This window comes from Hippocampus zosterae, chromosome 1 (assembly GCF_025434085.1).
Source record: "Hippocampus zosterae strain Florida chromosome 1, ASM2543408v3, whole genome shotgun sequence".
Classification (NCBI taxonomy): domain Eukaryota; kingdom Metazoa; phylum Chordata; class Actinopteri; order Syngnathiformes; family Syngnathidae; genus Hippocampus; species Hippocampus zosterae.
Genome location: NC_067451.1, coordinates 37,297,316 through 37,324,836, shown reverse-complemented (window position 1 = coordinate 37,324,836; position 27,521 = coordinate 37,297,316).

The window sequence follows — 27,521 nt, the reverse complement described above, 5'->3', positions numbered from 1 at the left end:
AGGCTATCTGTGACATTGCAACTTTGAAACTGGAGCTGGTGTTAACATTCATTCATTCATTCATCTTCCGAGCCGCTTGATCCTCACTAGGGTCGCGGGGGGTGCTGGAGCCTATCCCAGCTGTCTTCGGGCAGTAGGCGGGGGACACCCTGAATCGGTTGCCAGCCAATCGCAGGGCACACAGAGACGAACAACCATCCACGCTCACACTCACACCTAGGGACAATTTAGAGCGTCCAATCAGCCTGCCACGCATGGTTTTTGGAATGTGGGAGGAAACCGGAGCACCCGGAGAAAACCCACGCAGGCCCGGAGAGAACATGCAAACTCCACACAGGGAGGCCGGAGCTGGAATCGAACCCGGTACCTCTGCACTGTGAAGCCGACGTGCTAACCACTGGACTACCGGGCCGCCCTGGTGTTAACACTTGACACAAATAACAAATATGAAACGTCATATCATTGGGGGCCTTGAAAGCACCTTGGGTCAACTTGTTTGTCTGTTATGATTCTAATATTTTTCACAATCTATCTGTCCCTCTTTCTATTTATGAACATAGTCAAGCTTCCCTGGACAAAGACAGGATAACTTAGAGAAAATTTATCAATATCTTCATTGCAAAGTCAGTCGCACTCCACTCATTTATCTGGGGTTAAGGCCTCCTTTGGCATGCTTTTGGGGCATTTCCCAGGATTCAAATCTGCACCTGCATGAAAATCGGATCCATAAACTACTCCACGACCAGTGTAACTCAAGAACAAAGAAACATATGACAAAGGCCTCTTCAGAAAGTCAAATCTAACCTCAGGCCACCTTTCCTTAACATTTGTTGGAATAGGTCGTTGGGTCAGAGAGAAAATTAAAAGGTGCTTCTCTTGGAATGGAGAAACTGACCGCACTGTTTCAAATTAATTATGTCCACTTTTCCTAACTAATGTCATCACATGATGGCAAGTGTTTCCTGCGTAAGTCTAATAAAATGGAGGAAATATCTTTTGAAATAATTCACAGATTCTACCGATGCAGAGTATTTCCACAGCCATTCAAAAATTATACTAATTGTTTTTGCGAAGGATCCCCAGAATCCTTTGCATTTATTCGGAAGTTATCCATTCTCTAACAAATTATGAAAAGAGTTTCACAATTGCATTGCTGTTTACATGGATCCTCATCGTTCCTTTTCCGTAACTATTCACATGTGAATAAAAATTAAAATTTAAATAGTTAATTATGGGATAGCAGTCACATAATTAATCATTTGAAATCGATGTTGGATATCTATGATATCAAAAATTATTATTCTTTTGTGCCAGAATTCAACCAGTACTGTTTAACCTATCCACACGAATCAAATATCAAAAGATGATTCTCGGCCCAATTTGATTTGGGCTGAATGAATGGGCAGCTGTGTCACAAGTCCCATTTTCCAAGTCACACGACTCTGATATGGCCCAAAATTCATTTCACTGCATCAATTGAATCCCACCACAGTAACGTTATATGTCATAAAAAATTAAGGGTAAAAATACTTGAAATTCATAATAATTTAATGGAGTAATCATTTATGATTCGGTTCATTGTATAGAATGAACCGAATCATAAATTAGTAAGAAAAGCTAAATTGATCAAATGCAGAGTGATATGTGATAAACATATCACTTATTATTATTATATAACATATCACTATTATTAACACTCATTTATTGTGCAAATCAGAATTAAATATTAGCACTACGATGAACAAAAATAATACTGTTGATATTTTAATTGAAAAAGGTACAACTTGATTTCACAGGTGTTTTTCTATATTTCAGTCAAATTACTTTGCCGAGGAATGAATTAGCATGTACCGATTCAGTTATTCTGCAGTCAAGAAAACACGTTAGATAAACACAGCTAGATAAATCAGATCACAAACATCAAAATTGAAAAATCAGCTGTCATAATAACAAGGAATTTTGTTGATAGAATGGATTTGAGTAGTCAATGCACAGACAATATTTCAGATTTGTTTATTACACTGTACTTCTTGTCCAGATGTCTTCTACGGTAAGCTTTTCTATTTTCTGAACCCATGATTGGTACTGAAACATTCCAGTGTGGGTTAAATATGGGTTCTTGTATTTTAAATATTTACTCAATAAGTAATAAACTTTTAACTTATATGCCCTCTCCTCTCATTTGAAATATTCTGTAATGTCCTCCATTATTCAGTCTTCAGTGGCTGCGTGTCATTCTGTATTTTCTCCCCAGTTACTTATTAAATTGCTTGACACTGTTTAAAATGAGTTACACTTCACTGTATTGAGATTACAAACAGACTCACAGTATGTGATTGAATTGGATTCGATAAAACTTTGTCAAATGTACTGTATGTGTAACATGTGACATACAGCACAGATGAAATTTCTTCCCTCTCAACATAAAACAAAAGGAGCACTGCGGGTGTTCGCGCCGCTATAAAAAAAAAAACGTAACAAAAAATGACAAAATAATACAAAACACCACATGAGACACAGATCATGCACTCTTAACCACACTCCTGCATACACTTTGTTGTCTGAAGCAATTATAGATGAAAGAGGAGTGAATCAAAGTGTCCTTTTCACCAGAGGATCAAAGAGGTCATGCTGCAATGTGCACACATCTGCGACAAGCTAAGCTTGAAAGCAACAAGAAGCTGTAGCATCCATTCACGAAAAAGAGAGATTAGCTCTCTTCTCCTGTCTCATGTTAGTCCGCTTCAATTCCAAGCCGCGACTCCCAGTTGCACATACGCTGCGCTGAAGCTCCTTTCTTCTAATCGTCGGCTCCTCAATCCATGCATCATCCAGCCGCAGAGTGTCCATCAGCACCGACCTTTTCGCTGAACAAAGCGGGGCTGTGAAAATGCTGCCTACTTCAGGCGCAAGACACAAGCACTCCGGGGATGTCCAGCAACGACAGTCAAATGGCACCGACATTGCTCCCAATCAAGAAATCAGTGCTGGTACACGTGTGCTGCCGAGAAGGCGCAACAACCAAGCACAGGTTCTTCTTCTTTGACGAATGCCACGGCCAAAAATTGTGGGACTTCCGGGTAGAGTGAACGCTGGCGCGTTTTGCCTGCCGCTGTTCTCCCACAAACTTTTGTGTTTTACAGTGTTTTTACGCTCGATTGTTTTACTGTTTCGCATGGAATCACTATCATCATCTCACAGTCATTCCACCCAGCCCTCATTTACACCTGCCTCGCACTCTCAACTATCTTCGACTGTTTCGTCCCGGCGTCTCAGCGTCCTACCTGTCAACCTGTCGCTCCTCCATCGACCTGTCAAGGGTCTGCTCCAGTACTCGGTGGCCGAGCTCCTTCGGCTCCGCTTCCAATGGCTGGGCCCTCCTCCTGCTCTACACCGGCTCCCGGACATCGTTCGCTTTCCTTCCCGGAAATATATTCATCGTGGGTCTCGTCGGGGCTTCTGCCTCAACCGATCCAACACCATCACCTCCTTCTAGTCTTCCTCCCGTCGGCCATCCAGAAACGCCGGCCGATCCATCGACCATCGTGCGTTAGCCGGCTTGGCTAGGTCGGCTAACGGTCCCCGGAGCAGCGAGACTGCCGCCGTCAACTTCGGGCTACTTAACATCCGTTCGCTTACTGGGAAGGGTAATCTCATTCAAGATATCCTCACGGACCGTAAGCTTGACATTCTTTGCTTAAATGAAACCTGGCAAACTCCCGGGGACTTCTCACAGTTGAACGATTCCACTCCCCCGGGATTTGTTTACATTTCCAAGCCCCGTGATTCTGGTCGCGGTGGAGGTCTCGCGATAGTATACCGCGAGAAGTGGAAAGTACTTCCGGTTTCTCTCCCGCCACTTTCCTCCTTTGAATGCCTTGCCTGTCAAATATCCGGACCCATTCCCACGATTATTGCCACAGTGTACCGCTCCCCCAAACCCCACCGCGACTTTTTAAATGAAGTGTCTACTGTCCTCACCCATCTCTCCTCTCTGTCACCAAATGTAATAATCAGGGAAGATTTTAATATACATATGGACAACACTGCTCTTCCTCTCACCATTGACTTCACTTCTTCAATTAACAGTTTTGGTTTTGATAAATTTGTAGATTTTCTCACACACATCAAAGGTCACACCCTTGATCTGATCTGCTGCTCTGGTACTTCCCCCTCCAACTGTACTGCTGACGAACTTCCAATAACGGACCACTTCCTTATCTCATTCAACATTACACTCCAGCTCTCAACTGCCAAATTACCCCGGACCATTGTTTACCATAATATTAAAGACATTAACATTGACTCTCTCACTGCATGGCTGACCACCCTGACTCCGGACATTGATTCCACTCCTGATGATTTGGTTTTCCGATATAACTCTGGTCTCACCAGCATCCTCAATACGCTCGCCCCTGTCAAGTCCCGCTATGTCCTTTTTACTCAGTCTGCCCCTTGGTTCACCCCTCATCTACGTTCCTTGAAATCCCAAACCCGGCAGCTTGAGAGACTTTATAGGAAAACCGGCCTCACTGCTCACAAGGACATCTATGCAGCTCAACTATCCCTCTACAAGGATTCCATCTCTCAAGCAAAATCACATTACTACTCCGGACTCATCTGCTCCAATGCTGGAAATACTAAGACTCTCTTTTCATTTTGGAACGGAATCACTCAACCGCCTGACTCCCTACCACCTCACTTTTATTCTCGTGACACCTGCAACGCACTTCTCCTCTTTTTCAAAGAAAAAAATCAACAGAATCCACCAGCATCTGGGCTCCTCTGTACCTTTCCCCTCCTCTGACCTTCTCACCCCTTGCAAACTTTTCTCTTCTTCTGAACTCCCCCATCTCTCAGTAATTTCAGACCTCATCATTAAATCCAAGACCTCCCGTCAGCTCGATCCCCTCCCCACAGTTCTGGTCAAATCCTGCCTACCTTCTCTGCTTCCCTTCATCTCAGGCATTATCCATTCCTCTCTGTCGACTGGAATTGTTCCTGTGCTCTTCAAAACTGCAGCTATCACCCTAATCCTGAAAAAACCTGGTTTAGATCCCAAAGACTTCAAAAAACTACACCCCATTTCCCATCTTCCCTTCATCTCGAAAATTCTGGAGAAAACTGTCGCCTCTCAGCTCCACTCCCACCTCACCGACAATAGTCTTTATGAACAATTCCAGTCCGGCTTCCGTCCCCGTCACAGTACTGAAACAGCCCTCATAAAAATCACAAACGATCTTCTCATAGCAGCAGACTCTGGCCTAATATCCATCCTCATCCTCCTTGACCTGAGTGCAGCCTTCGACACAATCTCTCACCCCATCCTCCTCAATAGACTCTCTACCATAGGCATCACCAACACCCCTCTACGTTGGTTCCACTCATATCTCACTGGCCGTTCTCAGTTCATTCAACTTGATTCTTTTACTTCACAATCCCTCACCGTTTCTTCTGGTGTTCCCCAGGGTTCTGTCCTCGGTCCGCTCCTCTTCATTGTCTACCTCCTTCCGCTCTGAAACATTTTCCGCAAATTTGGCTTACACTTTCACTGCTTTGCAGATGACACCCAGCTCTATCTCTCCAGCAAACCCGGCGCTTCTCTCCCACCCTCATCCCTCTCTCACTGGCTCTCAGAAATCAAATCTTGGTTCACCCATAATTTCCTTAAGCTAAACAGCAATAAAACTGAACTCCTACTCGTCGGTACCAAATCCACTCTAAACAAAGCCGACAGTTTCTCCCTCATAATTGATAATGCCACTATATCTCCTTCCCCTCAGGTGAAGAGTCTGGGTGTCATCCTTGACAGTTCACTATCCTTTCACTCCCACATCAATAACATTACCCGGTCCTCTCATTTCAACCTTCGCAATATAAAGCGCCTCCGTCCCTCACTCACTCCGCACACCAACGCTATCCTTGTTCACAGTCTCGTCACTTCCCGTATTGACTACTGCAACTCACTCCTCTTCGGTGTCCATCAAAAATTCCTCCATAAACTTCAACTTGTTCAGAATTCAGCAGCCCAGATCATCACGAGAACCCCCTCCTTCCATTATATCACCCTCATCCCCCGACAGCTCCACTGGCTTCCTGTCAAACTTAGAATCAACTTCAAATTACTTTTCTATACATTGAAAGCCATCCATAACCTTGCGCCCTCCTATCTGTCAGATCTTCTTCAAATCCCCATTCCCTCTCGCTCACTCAGATCCTCATCCTCCCTCCACCTTTTTCTACCCTCTGCCCCTCTCAGTACAATGGGGTACAGAGCCTTCAGTCGCTCTGCCCCCAAACTCTGGAACTCACTTCCTCCCAACATTCATAATATTGACTCTCTTTCTTTATTCAAAACCCAGCTCAAAACCCACCTATTCAGACTTGCCTACCCGCCTTAAATCTTTCTTTCTTTATTATTTTATCTGTGTTTTACTATTGGTCTTGGCTGTACAGTGTCCTTGAGTGTTATGAAAGGCGCTTACAAATGTGATATATTATTATATTATTATTATTATTAAAAATGCTGAAAACAGTCCACATCAGGTCAACACGACGTAACAACAACACCATGTGACAAAACAAAGACAAAAACAACAAAAAACGCAAGGCTCTTGAAGAGCACTTGCCGATGGCTGCCTATCTGGCCATTTTGGGGAGAAAAAAAATGCATATGCACTGTATCACACAAGCACTTATTGGTGGTTTGTGACTGCATTCCTATAGCTTAGCAATTATTGGACCATCTCCTCTTTCTCCCGGTTTTCGATTCACCTTCCTCGTTATGCTTGTGACAGAAGTGTAAGCTTTACTGCTGCATTGGAGGTGATGATTAGTGATGAATGCTCTGTAGACACAGAATGCAAAGCAAACATTGGCCTTTCAGAATCAGAATCATCTTTATTGGCCAAGTATGTAGAACACACAAGGAATTTGTCTCCGGTATAACACGCTGCATTAGTATCATCGTAAACAAGGACATGACAAATAGATATGCAAGGACATTTCGTAATGTGAGACAATGTACAAAGTATCAAGCAGAGCTAAAGTGATCAGTGGTAGAATACAATACGATGACAGTTTGTACAGTTGGTGCAGAAAATCATTTAATCATTTTAGAGTGACCAGTAGCAGTATTTGTAGTACAAGAGAGTGACTAGTTAATGGCAAGAGGGAAGAAGCTGTTTAAGTGTCTGCTGGATTTGGTGCGCATGGATCTGTAGCGCCTGCCTGAAGAGAGTAGCTGTAAAATGTGGTGGGCAGGGTGCGGGGGATCCAGGAGGATTTTCCTTGCCCTTGTCTTGATTCGTGCAGTGTGCACATCCTCAAGAGTGGGTAGGGCGGTGCCGATGATTTTTTCTGCCGTCCTAACTGTCCGTTGAAGTCGGGTTTTGTCCTTTTTTGTGGCGTCCCCAAACCAAACCGTGATGGAAGAACACAGGATTGATTCGATGACTGCCGTGTAGAACTGTTGTAGCGCCTCCTGTGGCAGGCCATGCTTCCTCAGCAGCCTCAGGAAGTACATCCACTGCCGGGCCCTTTTCAGGATGGACATGATGTTGACTTCCCACTTCATGTCCTGGGAGACTGTGATTCCCAGGAACTTGAAGGTCTCGACGGTTGACACAGGGCAGTTGGATAGTGTGAGGGGCAACTGTGGAGAAGGATGTTTCCTGAAGTCCACGATCATCTCTACAGTCTTGAGTGTGTTCAGCCCGAGGTTGTGTCGGCTACACCAGAGCTCCAGCTGCTCCACTTGTTGGCGGTACGCAGACTCGTCGCCGTCTTTGATGAGACCGATGACCGTGGTGTCGTCTGCGAACTTTATGATTTGTTGAGGTGCAATGGTTTGTGTAGAGGGAGAAGAGGAGTGGAGAGAGGACACATCCCAGTGGGGCTCCAGTGCTGGTTGTACGTGTTGATGATGTTGTTGCTCCCAGTCTCACCTGTTGTGTCCGTCCCGTCAGTAAGCTGAGGATCCACTGGCAGATCGTAGGGGACACATCGAGGTGGAGAAGTTTGGGGGTGAGGAGTTCCGGGATGATGGTGTTGAATGCAGAGCTGAAATCCACAAACAGAATTCTTGCGTAAGTCCCTGTGCTGTCGAGGTGTTCGAGGATGTAGTGCAGACCTATGTTGACTGCATCTTCCACAGACCTGTTTGCCCGGTAGGCAAACTGGAGAGGGTCCAGCAGGGGTCCGGTGACGTTCTTTAGGTGGTTCAGCACAAGGCGTTCAAAGGACTTCATGACCACAGACGTCAGGGCGACAGGCCTATAGTCGTTCAGTTCCGATTTCTGGGGAACTGGGATGATGGTAGACTGTTTGAAGCAGGATGGGACCTCACACAGCTCCAGGGATCTGTTGAAGATTTGTGTGAAGACCGGAGCCAGCTGGTCAGCGCAGACTTTCAGGCAGGAGGGGGACACTTTGTCGGGCCCCGCAGCTTTCTTGATCTTCTGCTGCTTGAAGAGCCGTCTGACACCCTGTTTGATGATCTGTAGTGGAGAAAAAGAGGGTGGGGGGGGGGTAGATAGAGTAATTTCTGGTAGAGGTGGGTGTGTGTGGGAAATGGGGTTGTCTTTTTCAAATCGGCAGAAAAGACATATTGAGTTCATCAGCAAGACAACTTATTGTTCACTGTTTGTGGGCGGGCATTCTATAGTTAGTGATTGTTTTCAAGCCATTCCATACAGATGCAGAGTCGTTAGCAGAGAACTGTTTTTTCAGCCTCTCTGCATAGCATCTCTTAGCGATGTTAATTTCCTTTGTCAATTGGTTTCGGGCGTGTTTATACAGTGCCCGATCTCCACTTCTAAATGTGGCTCCTTTCTCTTTCCTGAGTTGCCCGAGTTTGGGAGTAAACCATGGCTTGTTATTGTTGAAGGAGCGGAAGGACTTCGTTGGTAACACATGTCCTCACAGAAACTGATGTATGATGTTACAGTGTCTGTGTATTCATCCTGTTTGCCCGTTTAAGTTTAAAAGTCGCCCCAATCAGTGCAGTCTAATCATTCTTGTAGAGATAGCTTTGCTTCATCTGTCCATTTTTTTTCACAGTCTTAACAACCGGTTTAACACATTTGAGTTTCTGTCTGTATGTAGGTATTAAGTGGAATAAATTGTGGTCAGAAAGACCCAATGCTGCAGGGGCGATCAATCGGTATGAATTTTTGATTGTTGTATATGTGCGTGAAAGGTTGCACTACAAGTTCTATAAGTTCAATAATAATAATTTTATTATTGTCATATCAATATTAAAGCAATCAGTTGACTTTTTTTTAAAGTTCTTACAATATTTGTTATTTTTTACAGCAGTAAGGAACATCGTGGAGGAGTTTTTTTTCTTTGTATCTATCTATTTCAAACAAGTTTGTTGGATCAGGAATTTTTTTTGCTAGGTTACTGCCGATATTGACAAAGTACTCATGAAATTCAATTGCTATTTCTGCAGTTTTTCCAATAATAGTATGTTTGCCTTTGATAAATACTCTGGATTATCCACTTTTTTAGGACTATTTCTGATTACTTGATTAAGTTTTTTCCATATCTTGTGTTACTTTTATTCTGCTCTAATAGTGCATGATAATGGTCTCTCTTACTGGTTCTTATCATATTTACTAGTTTTTTTTTATAGGTCTTATACTTTTTTCCTGCCTCTTCAGTTCTCAATTTTGTAAACAACCTACAGTGTATAAATTGTTTTTCTTTATACATGCGTTTTCGATGCCTTTCGTTATCCATGGCTTACTTGGGTCTTTATACGTTTTGGAAACTTTAGTTAATGTAAAATGTTTATGATATAGGGAGATTATGGTCGAGTGAAATACATCAAACACTGTATTTGGGTCTTTGTTTGAGTAGACCTCGCTCGGTCCAGTTTTGTTTTAAAAGGTCTTGCTTAAAAGCATCAATGGAGTCGTTGGGTTCTTCGTCTTATTTCTGATATGTGAGTTGTTTACTTTGTTTTTCTATCAAAATAATTATGAAAAACTACAAAGACAGGTAGATGGTCACTTATATCATCTATTACTTTCCATTTTATGATCAATCTTATTTATAAATATGTTATCTATTAATGTGGCTGTGTCAACTGTTATTCGGCTAGGTTTCAGGATTACTGGGAAAAGGCTGTTGCTGTACATGGTATTTATAAAGTCAGTTGTATTTTTGTTTCCAATTGGGTTTAATAAGTCAATGTTAAAATTGGTTGTTGGTATATAGTTTTGATCGTGACATTTTTTCCACTTTGCTGTGTTTACTTCAAGAAAGTATGAATCATAGCAACCATCATCTTAAGTCATAGTTTTGCTCCTTTACTAATTATACTTTACATTTAGACATGGACATATCATCCTATTTTACCAATATTATTTTGTTGTGCCAGAATTATCCATCTAAATCAGGGGTGTCCAAACCTTTTGCAAAGAGGGCCAGATTTGGTGAAAATATGCAAGGGCCTATTCAGCCTGACATTCTTTGAAACATTAAGATTAAATCCAAATGAACTATTTTACGATTTATATATATATATATATATATATATATATATATATATATATATATATATATATATATATATATATATATATATATATATTAGCTGGTCAGCGCAGACTTTCAGGCAGGAGCTGGCTGGAGGTATTTGGCCGTAGCCGCTTTCCTTGTTGCCAGTTCGAGGTTGCCATTGGCTTGTGGTATACCGAGGTACTTGTAGCTGTCCTCAATGTCTGCTATTGTTCCTTCAGGGAGTGAGACCCCTTCAGTGCGGACTACCTTTCCTCTCTTAGTCACCGTCCGACTACATTTCTCAAGCCCGAATGACATCCCGATGTCGCTGCTGTAGATCCTGGTTTTGAGGATCAGGGAGTCTATGTCCCTTTTGCTCTTAGCATGCAGCTTTATGTCATCCATGTGGAGGAGGTGACTGATCGTAGCTCCATTCCTGAGTCGGTATCCATAGCCTCTCTTGGTGATTACTTGGCTTAGGGGGTTCAGTCCTATGCAGAACAGCAGTGGGGAGAGTGCATCACCTTGGTATATGCCACATTTGATGGACACTTGGGTAAGTGGCTAGCCATTGGCTTCAGGTATGGTTTTCCACATCATCATCGAGTTTGCAACGAAGGCTCTTAGGGTCCTGTTAACCTTATACAACTCCAGGCATTCAGTGATCCATGTATGTGGCATAGAGTCATAGGCTTTCTTGTAATCAATCCAGGCTGTGCACAGGTTGTTGGTGCCGACTGCGACACTCGGCGTCACACTGCAGCTCAACGAGCTCCAGCTTCAGGTGGTCTGGAGCGTCATCAGAAAAAATTCATTCAAAAAAGCATCATCTCCTTTTCAATAGCTGCCAAGTCCCGAAAGCGCTGTTGAAACTCCTCAGCCGGAGAGATGTCTGCTGCGTACTTTGCCATTTGTGCACTTATATTTTTTCTGTGGGAAACTGGTAATAATTTCCTGCAGCGATGGGAAATGTGCAGTATTGGGCTGCTCCTGTGATAGGTGTCTTTGGAAAGGTTGTAGCTTAGTCCGAAATGCCTTGATGTGTGAATACAGTTGCCTTACCAGTGCATTTCGCCCTTGAAGGCTTGTGTTCAGCGCATTCAGATGTCGCATTATGTCGACTAAAAATCCCAAATCAGCTAGCCAAAAGGGATCAGAAAGTTGTGGCATCAGTTGTCCGTTTTTGGTCAAGAATTGTTCAATTTCCTCCTTAAAAAGAGTAGAAACGCTGCAGTGCAGACCCCCGACTGAGCCATTTTACGTCATTACGATGCAAAACATGTCCGTATTCAGCCTGGATATCAAGAAGAAACTGCTGAAACTACCGGTGGCACAGCACATTGGAGCGAATATGATTAATCACTTTTATCACCGGTTTCATAACATTATCATATCTGATATGTTTAGCACAGAGAACTTCTTGGTGAATAATACAGTGGAGTTTAATAGCTCTGCCTCCTTCTTCGCTGACTTTGTTACAGACAAGGGTTGACAATCCACTCTGCTCACCAGTCATAGCAGGTGCGCCATCCGTAATAATCCCGGTGACTTTATTCCACTGTAGTTTCATGTCATCTACGGCAGAACATACAGAAACAAATAAATCTGTTCCTCTTGTTTGGTCCTTCAGACTCAGGAGGCCCAGAAGCTCTTCATTCACGTTCATGTCGTTGTCCACTCCTCTCAAAAAAATCAGTTGCTGAGCACTGTCGGATGGATCCGTGCTTTCATCACAGGCTAACGAAAAAAATCAAACTCAGTCCCTTTTGCGTCTAATTGTCTCTTAATATCTAATGAAACGTCTTCAATTCGCCGTACCACAGTGTTAGGAGCCAGGCAAATATTGGCAAACTCTTGCTTCTTCGCAGGACAAATTTTCTCAACCATTTTCATTACACAGTCTTTAATAAATTCACCCTCGTTGAAAGGTTTGCAGTGCTTGGCAATCAGCATCGCCACCTTGTAGCTCGCCTTTGTAGCATTTTCATTTGACTCGCGGGCTCTTGTGAAAAAGGGCTGCTGTGCCGTAAAAACAGCTTACAGATGCTTCACTTTTTCAACACGCTGGTTTCCAGTTAGCTTGTCGTAGTTGGCATGTTTCGTCTGGTACCGCATCTGACCCCTCTGTCCATGTTCCATGTTCAGCTGTACTTAATTCTTTTGATACTGTGTCCTTGGCGCTTTTGGAGGATGTAGTTCGCCAGATGAAGCCATCTGGCTCCCCTTGCGACTCTCTTCCCCCACGCTTCTATCAGGAGGTTCTCCCGAGTGTTGGTGCATCGGTCTTGGATATCATCAACAGCAGCATTTCTTCTGGTGTTGTTCCCCAACGGTTTAAACATGCTGTGGTCCAACCCTTGATCAAGAAACCTGGTCTTGATCCAGATGTGCTGTCAAGTTACAGGCCCATTTCAAAACTGCCTTTCATTTCCAAAATTCTGGAAAAAGTGGTGCACATGCAGTTGAAACTTTTCTTGGATGAACATAACATCTTGGAGGTCTTCCAGTCAGGTTTCAAGAAGATGCATAGCACGGAGTCAGCCCTGTTACGCGTTTCTAATGACATCCTCCTGGCAAATGACTCTGGAGACCACGTGTGTCTGGTCTTATTGGACTTAACTGCAGCATTTGATACAGTGGATCACAGTATTCTGCTGACTCGTTTGCAGCACTTTGTGGGCATTGGCGGCAGTGCTCTTGAGTGGTTTAGGTCCTATCTAGCTGACAGGACCTTTTGTGTCAGCCTTGGCTGCTCTGAGTCACGCACTGCTCCCCTGTCATGTGGTGTTCTTGGCGGGCCGCATAGTATTGATTTTATGACGGAGGCCGCGGGCCTGTAAAAATTTGATCGCAGGCCGCATTTGGCCCCTGGCCGGACTTTGGACATGCCTGATCTAAATTGTAGAGCTCTAGGAATGTTTGATCATTCATCGAAGTTGTGATCCATGCAATAACAACGAAACTATTGCTGCTGCTGGCAAGAAATGAAACCAGATCATGATTGTTTAATACTTTATATTTAAGTGCATAAGCCAAAGTGAAAAGTACTGCTTTTGTTTTAGATCTTTGGGGTTAAAATGTGCACAAGTACTATTTATGGAACTAAAATCCTAATGTGAATTGTTATTATCCTCACTCCAACAATTTATGTCATGTATTTCCATAGATTTTGGACCATTGTATTTTAGATCCAAGATGGCCGCTTGTGTGCCAGTGTGTTCGGCGACGCTCCTGCCATTTCGGGTTTTTTTACTTTTCGCAATGCTTGTTACCTCCCTAACAGCGTCTCGGTTGGTTTATGATCGCCGATCGTTGTTATTGATTCAACAACACGTCGGAGATTCGGCCGCGTTTTGGCAAGACGGTGGTGGAAAGACGCTACCTCCGTTCTTGGCTAACCTGCCGGCTGATCTCTTCCGCGTTCGCTCGCTCCCTTCACGAAAGCGCCGAAAGCGCCGCCGCCGCCGCGGCAAACGCAGTGGTCAGCTCGTGAAACTGAAACGGGATCTGAGACACACTTCGATCGCTCCGGCGTGGTGTGCCCTCGACCCCGTCGCCTCGTGCTTGCTAACAGTCGTTGGCTCTCCCATCGTGTCACGGCATTTCTACCCTGCGCGCCTTTCTCGGGGAGGAATTCAGCGAAACCTTTTGAGGGAATTCCCCCGGGCTCGGCGATTGACAGAGGGAAGCCCTCCCATTGCTACTTCCACAAGGATCGCGTTGTTAAACGCCCGGTCGCTGACGAACAAGACCCATATTCTGAGGGAGTATTTTCTTTCCAATGACTTGGATTTTTTGTGTCTGACGGAGACTTGGGCAGGTACCGGTGAGTACAAAGCTTTGATTGAATTGTTACCACCTGACTGTGATTTCCTCGATACCCCGAGGACATCAGGACGTGGTGGAGGTACGGTAAGCATTTTTAAGAACAATTTCAAATGTAAACGGTGCACTTTCACCACATCTGCCAACAGCTTTGAAGCAACCTTCTTTGAAGTTGGTCGTGTTTTCCCGGTGCTTTGTGCTGTCATTTACCGTCCTCCTAAATACAACAAAGACTTTTTAAGCGACTTTTCAAGCTTTCTTGCGGAAATCAGGCTGAGATATGATCGTATTCTCCTAATGGGGGATTTTAATATCCATGTATGTTGTCCGGAAAAAACGCTAGCAAAAGACTTCTTAAGACTTATCGACTCTTTTAATTTTGTGCAGTATGTGACCAGCCCGACACACGAACAAGGACATATTTTAGACCTTGTCCTTGCTCATGGTATAACGGTGTCAAATCTGGAAGTCCTTGAAAATGGAATTTCTGATCACATGGCAGTTTTATTTGACGTAGTCTTATCGCATGCTGCTGTGAAATCTGGCGCTCCTAGTTGTAAACGCCGAATTTTTAACCCTCGCACTGCTAGTCGTTTCTCTGATGCCTTTAATAACCTTTGCGTACCCTCGTCTAACACAGAGGAACTCACCTCTTGGTTCGACTCGTCGTGCCGGGCCATCCTGGATTTGGTGGCTCCTTCAAAAATTGTGCTGCCAAAGCCTAAACCCGAGCCATGGTTTAACGACATTACCCGCGCAGCTAGGCAGGAGTGTCGCAAAGCTGAACGCAAGTGGAAAAGAGACAAATTGCATGTCTCTTCTCAAATTTGGAAAGACAGCTGGCGTATCTACCAGCTCACAGTAAAAGAGGCCAAAAGAAAATATCTGTCGGACCTTATTCTCGCCAACCGTCACAACCCTCGTGCACTATTTAAAACGATAGATTCTGTACTCAAACCCCCTCTGCCTACTTGCTCGGATTCTTCAGCCGAGATGTGCAACAGATTCCTTCAGTTCTTTATTGATAAGGTCTCTACAGCTAGGATTCCGGTCCCAAATACCGCATCTGACCCCTCTGTCCATGTTCCATGTTCAGCTGTCCTAAATTCTTTTGATACTGTGTCCTTGGCGCTTTTGGAGGATGTAGTTCGCCAGACGAAGCCATCTGGCTCCCCTTGCGACTCTCTTCCCCCACGCTTCTTTCAGGAGGTTCTCCCGAGTGTTGGTGCATCGGTCTTGGATATCATCAACAGCAGCCTTTCTTCTGGTGTAGTTCCCCAACAGTTTAAACATGCTGTGGTCCAACCCTTGATCAAGAAACCTGGTCTTGATCCAGATGAGCTGTCAAGTTACAGACCCATTTCCAAACTGCCTTTCATTTCCAAAATTCTGGAAAAAGTGGTGCACATGCAGTTGAAACTTTTCTTGGATGAACATAACATCTTGGAGGTCTTCCAGTCAGGTTTCAAGACGATGCATAGCACGGAGTCAGCCCTGTTACGCGTTTCTAATGACATCCTCCTGGCAAATGACTCTGGAGACCACGTGTGTCTGGTTTTATTGGACTTAACTGCAGCATTTGATACAGTGGATCACAGTATTCTGCTGACTCGTTTGCAGCACTTGGTGGGCATTGGCGGGAGTGCTCTTGATTGGTTTAGGTCCTATCTAGCTGACAGGACCTTTTGTGTCAGCCTTGGCTGCTCTGAATCACGCACTGCTCCCCTGTCATGTGGTGTTCCACAGGGCTCAATTCTGGGGCCTCTGCTGTTCTCGCTGTATCTGCTCCCATTGGGTTCCATCTTAAGGAAACATGGTATTCCTTTCCACTGCTATGCAGATGACTGCCAGATCTATGTCCCACTGAGCAAGAAAGACACCTTCTCATTAAGGCCACTCCTATCCTGTCTGGAAGAAATCAAAACCTGGATGGCACAAAATTTCTTGAAGTTCAACGAAAAGAAGACAGAGGTGATATTGTTTGGCCCCAGTGGACCTTGTACATTCCATCCTGTAGACTTGGGCCCCCTATCTCCTTATCTGAAATCAACGGTCTCAAACTTGGGACTTAAACTGGACAGTGATTTCAAACTCGATCGGCAAATTGGTGCCGTTGTTAAATCCAGCTTCTTTCACCTAAGACAGCTGGCCAAAATAAAACCTCTCCTCTCACATGAACACTTTGAGACAGTAATTCATGCCTTTGTCACATCCCGGCTCGATTACTGCAACGCCATGTACTTTGGAGTCAGCCAGTCCTCCATCAAGTGCCTTCAGCTGGTACAGAATGCCGCTGCTCGCCTCTTGACTGGTACTCGTAAGAGGGAGCATATAACTCCTACTTTGGCATCCCTTCACTGGCTCCCCATTCATTTTAGAATTATTTTTAAGATCCTCCTCTTTGTTTTCAAATCTCTGAATAATCTCGCGCCACCTTACCTCTCTGAGCTCATACGCCCCTACACCCCTGCCCGGCGCCTCAGGTCTGTGGACCAGTCTTTGCTAGACGTACCAAGAACTAAACTGAGGCTCAGAGGGGATCGAGCCTTTTCTGTTGCTGGTCCATCTCTCTGGAATGACCTCCCACTGAACATTCGGCAAGCCTCCTCGCTGCCCATCTTTAAAGCCCTCCTCAAAACTCACTTGTATTCTTTGGCGTTTGACTCAGCATGACTTAGATTTGCTATTGGTTTTACTGCTTGGTGCTTTCTACCGCCTTATTACTTATTACTTATTACTGATTCGTCTTACTGTTTATTGTATATGTTAAATCGCTCCATGTACAGCACTTTGTATGCAGCGATGGCTGTTTGAAAGTGCTCTATAAATACTGTTGACTTGACTTGACTTGACTTGACTTAGAGTATACATCTATCCATCCATCTGTCCATCCATCCATTCATCCATCCTCAACTGAGCGGCTTATCCTCATGAGGGTATTCTGCAGCCTGTACCAGCAGTCTTCGGGCAGCAGGTAGGGTCCGCCTGAACTGGTTGCCAGCCAAACACAGGGCACACAAAGACAAACAACCATTTGGACTCACAATCATACCTACGTTCAATTTAGAATGTTCAATGAACCGACGATGTATGTTTTTGTATGTGGGAGGAAACCGGAGTACCCGGAGGGGGAAAAAAACAGGCACACGGAGGACACGCTTTGAATTAAAATGGAAAAAAAAAACTTACACAAAAAATAAACCTCATACCACCATTTAAAATTGAGCAATCTTCAGTTTTCATCCCCTCAACATACTGTGTCAGCAACTTTAAACTTTGGCCCATTTTACACAGTCAATTGTGTAAATTGGTTTCCGTCCCCGTCACAGTACAGAAACAGCCCTCATAAAAATCACAAATGACCTTCTCATGGCAGCAAACTCCGGTTTAATCTCCTCATCCTCCTCGAGCTGAGTGCAACTTTTGACACCATTTCTCGCCCCATCCTTCATAATAGACACTCCACCATAGGCATCACCCACACCCCCTACGCTGATTTAATTCTTATTTCACTGGCTGCTCTCAGTTCATCCAACTCAATTCCTTCACTTCACAGTCCTCCCCTGTCTCTTCCGGTGTGCACCAGGGCTCTGTCCTCGGACCCCTCCTCTTCATTCCCCTTTGGCAATATTTTCCGTAATTTTGGTATACACTTTCACTCCTTCGCGAATGACACCCAGCCCTACCTCTCCAGCAAACCCGATGCCTCCCTCCCACCCTCCTCCCTCTCATGCTGCCTCTCAGAAATCAAATCTTTGTTTACCCATAACTTCCTCAAACTTAACAACGGTAAAACAGAACTCCTCCTCGTCGGTAGCAAAGCCGACAGTTGCTCCCTCACAATCGATAGCTCTACTGTGTCCCCCCCCCCCTTCAGGTTAAGAGCCTAGGTGTCATCCTTGATAGCTCACTATCTTTCCACTCTGTTTGTCTGCATATTTCCACCTACGTAATATCAATCGTCTCCGTCCCTCTCTCAAGCCTCACACCACTGCTATCCTTTTCCACAGTTTCGTCACCTCCTCTATTGATTATTGCAATTCACCTCTTTTCGATGCCCATTACAAATTCCTACATAAACTTCAACTGGTCCAGAATTCTTCAGCCCGAATCATCACGAGGCAGCCATCATGCGCGTAAACGTCTTTGGGGCCTCTTAGGCCCTCGAATGGAACGGGTGTTCAGTAATTCCCAATGGCCACCACGTGACTTCCATTACAGTCTTGCATTATACATGAAAATAGTATATCCTTTATATAACTGATTTGAAGTGGGGGTTTTTTCCACAGAAGCTGGAGATGTAAGTAAAAGGTTGTGCGGCTACATTGAAACTGACTTTCCTATTTTCTCTTTATTATTAGCATTTGAATAAAACTATTACTGTCGCTAGATGAAAAATCCTAATTTTAAAGAGCAAAAGGCCGTGCACCTCCTTATTTTCAAGTGGAAGTTGAGGCCCAAAATAAGATGATGCTGAAAATGATCTGAAAATGAATCCTAAGAACATTTTTACAACACACAGCTGACCATTTTTGTAATCGGAAGGAAAATGCCAACCCCTCAAAAAAACATACAAAAACAAAGAAAACGGAGAAATGTACACCAACAAATGCATACTGTGTTTAACTGTGGCGTTAGTCATGAAATTACTTAGAGAGCAGAGGTACTTAACACTGAAAGGACAGAAATCACTTCCCCAGGGACCTTTTATGTAATGTGTGTGCATGTGTGTATGTGCAGTGTGTTGAAAGGAGATAGTAGCCATTGTCAGCAGCCACGCTTTCTGATTTCTTAGTGTGACTTAAGCCGTAGGGAGTGTGTTAACAACTCTAGCCTCCCTGTGTAGATTTAATGTGGGGAATTGGCTGCTGCTGCATTGAATCAGACTTGGGCCCATATTGTTCAGCTGGAGGGGATTACACGTTTAGCAGCGAGTGATCTGGCTTCAGTTATAGCATCAGTCTTATCAGCCGCTGGGAGCCCAGTCACTGCCTCATTCACAACCCTCCAATACACCTTAATTGGATTTCTTTTTAGAGACAGAGAGGTTCAGACGGCTCATGGCATTCAATTTACCACCTCTCGTGTCAACGTTTAGATACCTCAACCATTTCTTCTCTTACATAAAAAGAAGCATCTTCATGTTACAAAAGGAAACTTGCAAAAGCCAAATTCATCACTGTTCCCTCACACACTCTTCTTCTAGCACCATCCTCCTAACCATGTCAGTTATTATATCATTTCAATGAATGCTTGCTTGGAAATGGGCTTATCTCAGTGGCAAAATATCTGTTTCTTTCAGGCACTGATTTAGTGTTTTTAAAGCCCACGGCGAGGACAGGCAGACTGTCAGCTTTGTGCGGCAGTAAAGCAATGATGTTATCTGTTTCAAGCTAAAATACTGATAAATGGAGAGATGAGGGGAAAACGAATGAAAGAAAGAGGGTGGGATGAAAATTGAACACAATAGTAGATTGGGAAGAAAGGAAGAATGTAAAATGGAAATAAGAGGCAACCCAGGAAAAGACAAGAGACAGATGATCAAAATGTAATTTGAAAAACGAAAACACAACAACCAGCTCTCCCAGCAGAAGAAAATAATGATGTATACATTCATGCAAAGTAAGTAAAAAAAAACAACAACTGCAGAAGCAAATAAGACACTGTAGCATCAGTAAATATTCAATTTCACATCAACTTCATTTTTGCACCCCATGACAAGAACAATGAAACTGATGCAGTCTTACTTTTCAACACTAAGCATACAATTTCTGTCAAAAACAGACTACAGCTAGCCAGTTCTGTGTGGCTTTTTACCAGAATGGAGCGCATGACATGTCCAGATTGTCACATATTAACTCCATCAGAGATTTTCCATTTATGGAGATGGTAAAGAGAAAAGAGAAAACAGACCAGTGCTCTAAGAGGTAAATGCCTCTGGTGATGCTAGAATGGCTTTTCATGTGACTTTATTCCACAATGGAGGTAAATGAGTGTTACTCCTGCCATCACACCTTTACCTCTACTTTAACCTTTAATCAAATCGTGAATGATTATACTAAGATCAGGGGCACTGGTAGCCAGGCCAAGCGCAGGCAAAAACTCTTTGCTTGCTAGCCGAATAGCCTTCAGCTTCTGCTGGCTGTTAGCTATCTGACAGCAATAATATGAGAAAAACAATAACGATTTGGGTGAACGTAGAGCATAGTCCACTTAGGATCTTGAGTACAGGGCTTGTTTTGAGACATATTTAAAAAATAATAGTAATAACATACACAAAATTGGTACCCATTGTTGGCAATACCAAACTTCTCTGTTAAATAGTTAACACTTGAAATCTGGAACAGTATTTCTGCTCACTTTGTATTAATATTGACATGGTTGATTGCAGTGGTGTTCCGTCAGGGCCTTCAAGGACTTCGCTGCAGGATGCACTTTCAGAAACACGGACCGACATTTACAAATTAAATGAGGTGGAAATCATTTCTTTCCAACAGACTTTTGTCTTCATTTCATTGCATCTGTCCAGCCGTGCCGCTTCCAGTCCTTTGTGGGTTATTTTATTTTTCTTTTGTCCAATCACATTTCAGCTTCAATGTATTGCCATACACATATTTCGTATATCACCTCCGGGACCTCGAGTGCAGACATTGCACATACATACACGCACACTCAACTTTTCATAATCCTGTTCTTGTGTCTCTAGCAAGTGACAGACTAGGGCCTTCAGTGTGCACACTTGCGGCCAATCATTACTAGCAATTTATTTTAGAACTGATGAACTGCCTGCAGTTTGTCAGATTATTGTTTACCTTGTTTCTGCTCTTGCTCAAGAGATTGTTTTCTGACCCTCTTGGTCTCATCACAGTCGATCTTGTTCCTTAAGTACCTCGTTTCTATCAGTACTGTCTTTGTTTAGTCGTTTGGCTTTGTTTTGGTTTGTTTCGTGTAAATTGGATTCTTGATATTTCGTTGTTTTTCTCGGTTAAACTATTTCCTTGCCGTTTGCGAGCATTTTTTAATGTATTGTTTTTCCTGGTTCGTTCAATCGGCATTTTGTGTTTATACTTTATCGGTGCATATCCATCTTGCAAGCCCTGTGACGAGTGAGTTTATCTGCCCTCTCATTGATTCAGACACTGTCACTTCTCAGTAGTTCAGCTTGATGTGCACCCAAAGCGTTATTTATGATGAAGGAGAAATCTTCAAACTTGGTTGAAAAATCACTTTAAAGCTGTAATTTTAATGAAAACCCGGAGTTTATGTAGCAATTTCAAACAGCACTGCTTTGCAGAGTGGCTTGTTTTCAATCCTCTTCAAAAACCTCTCGATTTAGCGCGACTTCAGAGTAAACAAAACTGGTGGACGAAGAGGAAGCAGTGGTGATAGTTTGTAGTTTGTTTTTAGAAACAGAAACATAAGACAAAAATATGTTGGTCAAAGGTGTGGATGAGCACGGACTTTCTGTTGCACGCTTGTTTGTTTTCGGGAAAAACACGCATGCTGAGAAGTCAGGCCAAAACAATATACCGTTGAATATCACAGCGGCCCAAACATTCAGTTTGAACACACCACAAACAGCAGGATTATCTTTTAAGAAAATCTTTTTGAACCATTCAGTAAACGGAGCATCCTTATGAATGTCAGAAGGAAAGATACAGGGCTAAAATCAGACTACCGTATTTTCACGACTATAAGGTGCCATTAAAAGTCTAAAATTTTCTCCAAAATGGACAGGACGCCTTATAATGCGGAGCGTCTTATATATGAGCTGAGTTCCAAAATCTGGCTGAGACCCGACACGCTATTTATATAGAGAATAGGCGGAAGTGAGATCGACCAATCAGTGAAGCGCGTCCGTGCACTTATATGTAAATTATGGAGAGAGAGAAAATGTCTACGTGAGTGACGACACGCACGCATGCGGAGAAGAGGTCCTCCAATCAGTGAAGTGCGGAGAAGAGGTCGGCCAATCAGTGAAGCGCATCCGTGCACTTATATGTAAATTATGGAGAGAGAGAAAATTTGTACGTGAGTGACGACACGCACGCATGCGGAGAAGAGGTCGGCCAATCAGCGAAGTGCGGAGAAGAGGTCGGGCCAATCAGTGAAGCGCGTCCGTGCACTTATATGTAAATTATGGAGGGAGAGAAAATGTGTACGTGAGTGACGACACGCACGCATGCGGAGAAGAGGTCGGCCAATCAGTGAAGCGCGTCCGTGCACATATATGTAAATATATGAAGAGAGGTGGACGTGAGTGAGGACAGGCACGCAGGGGGTGGGTGCGGCAATGAGTGAAGCGTGGGCGTGTAAGTGGACGCTAAAGGCACGCCTCTAGCAGGTACCAGCACCTGTATAAAATGTGAGTATGTGCATTATTGCAAAATAACTTCGGTTTTGGTTTCCAAGAACCCCCAAAAATGAATTCCAACCGCTGGACATCGGCATCAACCGGGCGTTCAAAGTGAAGTTGCGAGCAGCATGGGAAAAATGCATGATCGATGGCGAACACAGCTTCACGAAGAGTGGGAGGCAGCGCCGGGCTAGTTACGCCACAATCTGTGAATGGATTGTGGCTGCTTGGACGAACGTATCTGCTAGTACAGTTGTTCGAGCTTTTGGCAAAGCCGGCATCATTTCTGTGGAGCCACTTGACGACGAGAGTGACTCTGACAACGAGAGGGAACCCGGTGGTTTGGATGGATTACCGATACTTGCACAATTGTTCAATTCGGACACAGAAGATGACGACTTTGATGTCTTTCTGAGTGATGATACAGCAAAAAACGTGAGTAACTTGTAAATAAAATACACACGAACTCAGTTCTGCTTTCGTTGCCTTTTTAAAAACGTGTTTTCATCAATACGTACCTCCAGCACAAGCCCCCCCCCCCCCCAGGATGCATCCTCTCTCAACTGCTCTTCTCACTCTACACAAACAACTGCACCACAACACACCAAGCTCTGGAAGTCCTGAAGTTTTCAAATGACACCACATCAACAAGGGCGACGTCGATATATTGACAGGAACTCGAGCAACTAGTGGAGCTAACTGAGCTTGGAGCTGAACATGCTCAAAATTGTATAGATGTTCATGGACCCTAGTAAACAGGCTTCACCACATTTGCCTGTCATGATGTCCAACATCTCTGTGTCAACCAACTTCCTGGGTATTAGTGTCCCTCTGCACTTGAAGTGGGAGACCAACATCTCCACACACACACAAATGCAAAGGAAATTACACATGAAATACGTTATTGATGTTATGGGAAGCAAAGGTAATGGCGGCAGATGATCCAAAAGCAGAGGAGATGGGGGAAGGATTGGTGCAGGATCAAGTGGTCCGGGGAGGAAAACGTGGAGCCAGGCTGGGAAGGGAGGCAGGCACTGGAACAAGACAAACAAGAACAATTGAGTAATACAATACAAAAATGGCAAGCGTATGCACTAGCAATGGCCTATACAACACTCATAATGTGATAATCACGTGGCACCCTCTTGCAGATCAGCAGAGCTCTTGTACGCAGGAGGAGATTGCCGATCAGCTGCAGGTGGGGAGCACCCTCGGCCCAGCCTGGTAATTAAAGGGGAAAAGACACAGAAGGTCCATGGAAGTGGACTCTCCAAAATAAAAGCACAGAAGTTATAATGTCTGTGACGACACATCACAGTACCCCCCCACCCCACCCTTAACGGGTGCCACCCGGCGCCCACCCAGGCTTGCCAGGATTGGCCCTGTAAAAGTCCCTCAGGAGCGAAGGGTCCAGGATGAGACCGCTCCTCCGGGCCATACCCCTCCCAGTCAACAAGGAACTGGAAACCCCGCCGGGCATGCAGAATCCTGGAAACGGAGAAGGGCTGGAGACCATCGACGAGACGGGGGGGCGGGGGGGGTGGGGGGGAGCGGCCAGAAAGCAGAGTTCACTGTAGTAAAGAGGCTTAATGAGGGAAACATGGAAGGTGGGGTGGACGTTCATAGACGCAGGGAGGTTCAGACGGACGGAGGAGGGATTAATGATCTTAAAAATCGTGAGGGGATCTACAAACCGGGGAGCAAGTTTACGGTACTCAGTCTGAAGGGAAAGATTACGTGACGACAACCATACTTTCTGTCCAACCTGATACTCAGGAGTGGGAGAGCAGTGGCAGTCAGCAAGCCGTTTGTTCCTCTCAGCAGTACGAGCAAAGGCCGCCCTGACAGACTTCCAAACTGCCCGGATTCGGCGGACATGATCCCTGACAGCAGGAACCGCTATCTCCCCCTCCTGGTCAGGGATCAAAGGAGGCTGGAAGCATGCCATGAAGAGGGACATACCTGTAGCCGAGCAGGAGAGGGAGTTGTGGGCGTATTCGACCCAAGGGAGGATGGAGCTCCAAGCCACAGGATGGTATATAACAACGCACCGTAAGGCTGCTTCCAAGTCCTGGTTGGCCTGCTCAGTCTGGCCGTTGGACTGCGGATGGTACCCTGAGGAGAGGCTCGCCGTTGCGCCCACCGCCTTGCAAAATTCCTTCCATACACGAGAGCTGAACTGAGGGCCATGATTGACACAATGTCACTAGGGATCCAGTCAAGTCTGAACACGTTTTACAAGATGCTTGGCCGTTTCCAGAGCCAAAGGCAACCTGGGAAAAGGAACATAGTGGACGGACATGGAGAAGCGATCAACGATGGTAAGAATTACAGTATTTCCTTGAGATGGGCAAAGCCCAGAGACGAAGTCCGCAGAAATATGAGACCAAGGGCGGCTGGAAATGGGTAGAGGACGTAGCAATTCGGCAGGGGGGAGATGAGAGGCCTTGCCTCGGGCACAGACCGAGCACTCAGCCACGAATTTCCTGGTGTCCCGGGCAATGCTGGGCCACCAGAATTGATGACAGAGGAACTAGAGAGTACTGTGAAAGCCAGGGTGACAAGTTAGCGTCGTTGAGTGCCCCCAATGGAGGACTTGGGAACTGGTAACAAACAATCTGTTGGGCGGTTCACCACCAGGACCTGGGTCAGCCTTCTGGGCCTCCTTGACGATCGAATCGATTTCCCACATGGCAGTGCCCACAACACATAATGGCGGAAGATTTAGAGGTAAGATCGGGCTGCCCTACACGAATTTCGGGGCAGGTCGGGTCGGGCCTTAAAATGTCAATCATGGCTTCGGGTTCGGGTCAGGTCGGTCTTCTCTCTCGCTGACCTTTTTTTTTTTCTCGTTTCGAGGCCATGAATAGTTTTGGCCACGAGAGACTGTGGTTCGCAAAAAAACTGAAGTCGCATCATCACAACACGTACTGTACTAAGCTCTTGCAATGACAATTCAAAGAACTCCTTCCTGTATCTGTCTATGAGCCACCCATCATTATTCTTTTTTGTCTCTTATAGTCCCGCGCTAGATTCTTAAGGACGTACTGCTGCGGTGGTTTACGGCCAAACAGTCAATTTTTTGTCAGTCAAATTGTCGGTTCATGTAACCTCTTCAGAAGCAGAAATATAAAAGATGTAAATGTTTGTACAGTCTTGTTTAACTTAGATTTCGTTACAAAAGACAAGCTTTGTTATCAGAAATCACCTCTCCTCCTCCCTCCTCCTCACAAATAAAATATGAAATGTCGGGTTTGCTTCGGGCTCGGGCCTGCAAATCAAGTTAAGTGATCGGGCTTGGGCCGGGTCGGGCTTAAATACCCTTGGGCCGATTCGGGTCGGCTCGATTTTTTTTAGGACCGATCTTAGCTTACGACGAGAGAAAAAAGCACAGTCAAGTCAAGTCAAAAGTATTGATAGAGCACTTTCAAACAGCCATCGCTGCATACAAAGTGCTGTACATGGAGCAATTTAACATGCACAATAAACAGTAAGACAAATCGGTGATAAAGGCGGTAGAAAGCACCAAACAGTAAAACCAAGAACAAATGTAAGTCATGCTGAGTCGAATGCCAAAGAATACAAGTGAGTTTTGAGGAGGGCTTTGAAGATGGGCAGCGAGGAGGCTTGCCGAATGTTCAGTGGGAGGTCATTCCAGAGAGAGGGACCAGCAACAGAAAAGGCTCGATCCCCCCTGAGCCTCAGTTTAGTTCTTGGTACTTAGGGCCCAAGTCTACAGGATGGAATGTACAAGGGCCACTGGGACCAAACAATATCACATCTGTCTTCTTTTCATCGTCACAGGGGTCTAACTTCTGTTTCCGGATCCCATTGGGACAAAACAGCTCCACCCCGGTGTCTGAAGCATCCACCTCCACCACAAACTGGAGAGAAGGGTTCGGGTGCTTGAGAATGGGTGCATTGGTGAACAGATACTTACATTTAGTAAATAATAATAATAATAATAATAATACATTTCATTTATAAGCGCCTTTTAAAACACTCGAGGACACTTTACAATCAAAACAAGAACAATAAAACCACAGATAAAATTATAAATAATAAAAGGAGAGATTAATTTAAACTGAATATAGCGACTCCAAATAGTTGACACCGTCAACATCGCCGCAGCAAGGAACACCAGCCGACCCAGCCAAGCCGGCCAACACGCCATGGTCCGCGGATCGGCCGCCGTTTCTGCCATTGTCTCTGCGTGGCCGGCGGGAGGACGACCAAAAGGAGGTGATGCCCCAGGAGCCATTGAGGTGGAAGCCCTGATGAGATCCGCGGCGGATGCACCTCCGGGAAGGACGACAAGCGACGCCCGGGAAACGGTGCAGCACAGGCGGGGAGCCCGACCATCGGAAGCAGAGCCCAAGAAGCCCCGCCACTGTGCACCTCAGCAGTCCGGAGGAGCGACAGGAAGCACAGCCCATACAGAGGCCCCGTTGACCCCCACCACAGGGTGCAGAGGGGTGGTGAAGGCATGGGGCCTTGTCCGACAGCCGAACAGGCCGGATGCCGCGACAGCGCGACCGAGGACAACCGTGCGACGACCGATGGTCCAAAACCACAACGAATTGCGACAGGAGATGAGGGTTTCTCTCATGAAACCATGAAAAAACATTAAAAAAACGCGAAAACAAGAATAATTGCGGGTGAGCAGCAGCAGCCAGATGCGCCAGCGTTCACTCAACCCGGAAGTGACACCCAAATGCTCCCTCAGCTTTCGGGGTCCAACAGAAAGGGGACTTTGTGGAGGTGAGACAAGTTAAGGGAACATTAACTTTACTGTCGTCACGGATGAAGCAGTGATAGAAATTGGTAAAGC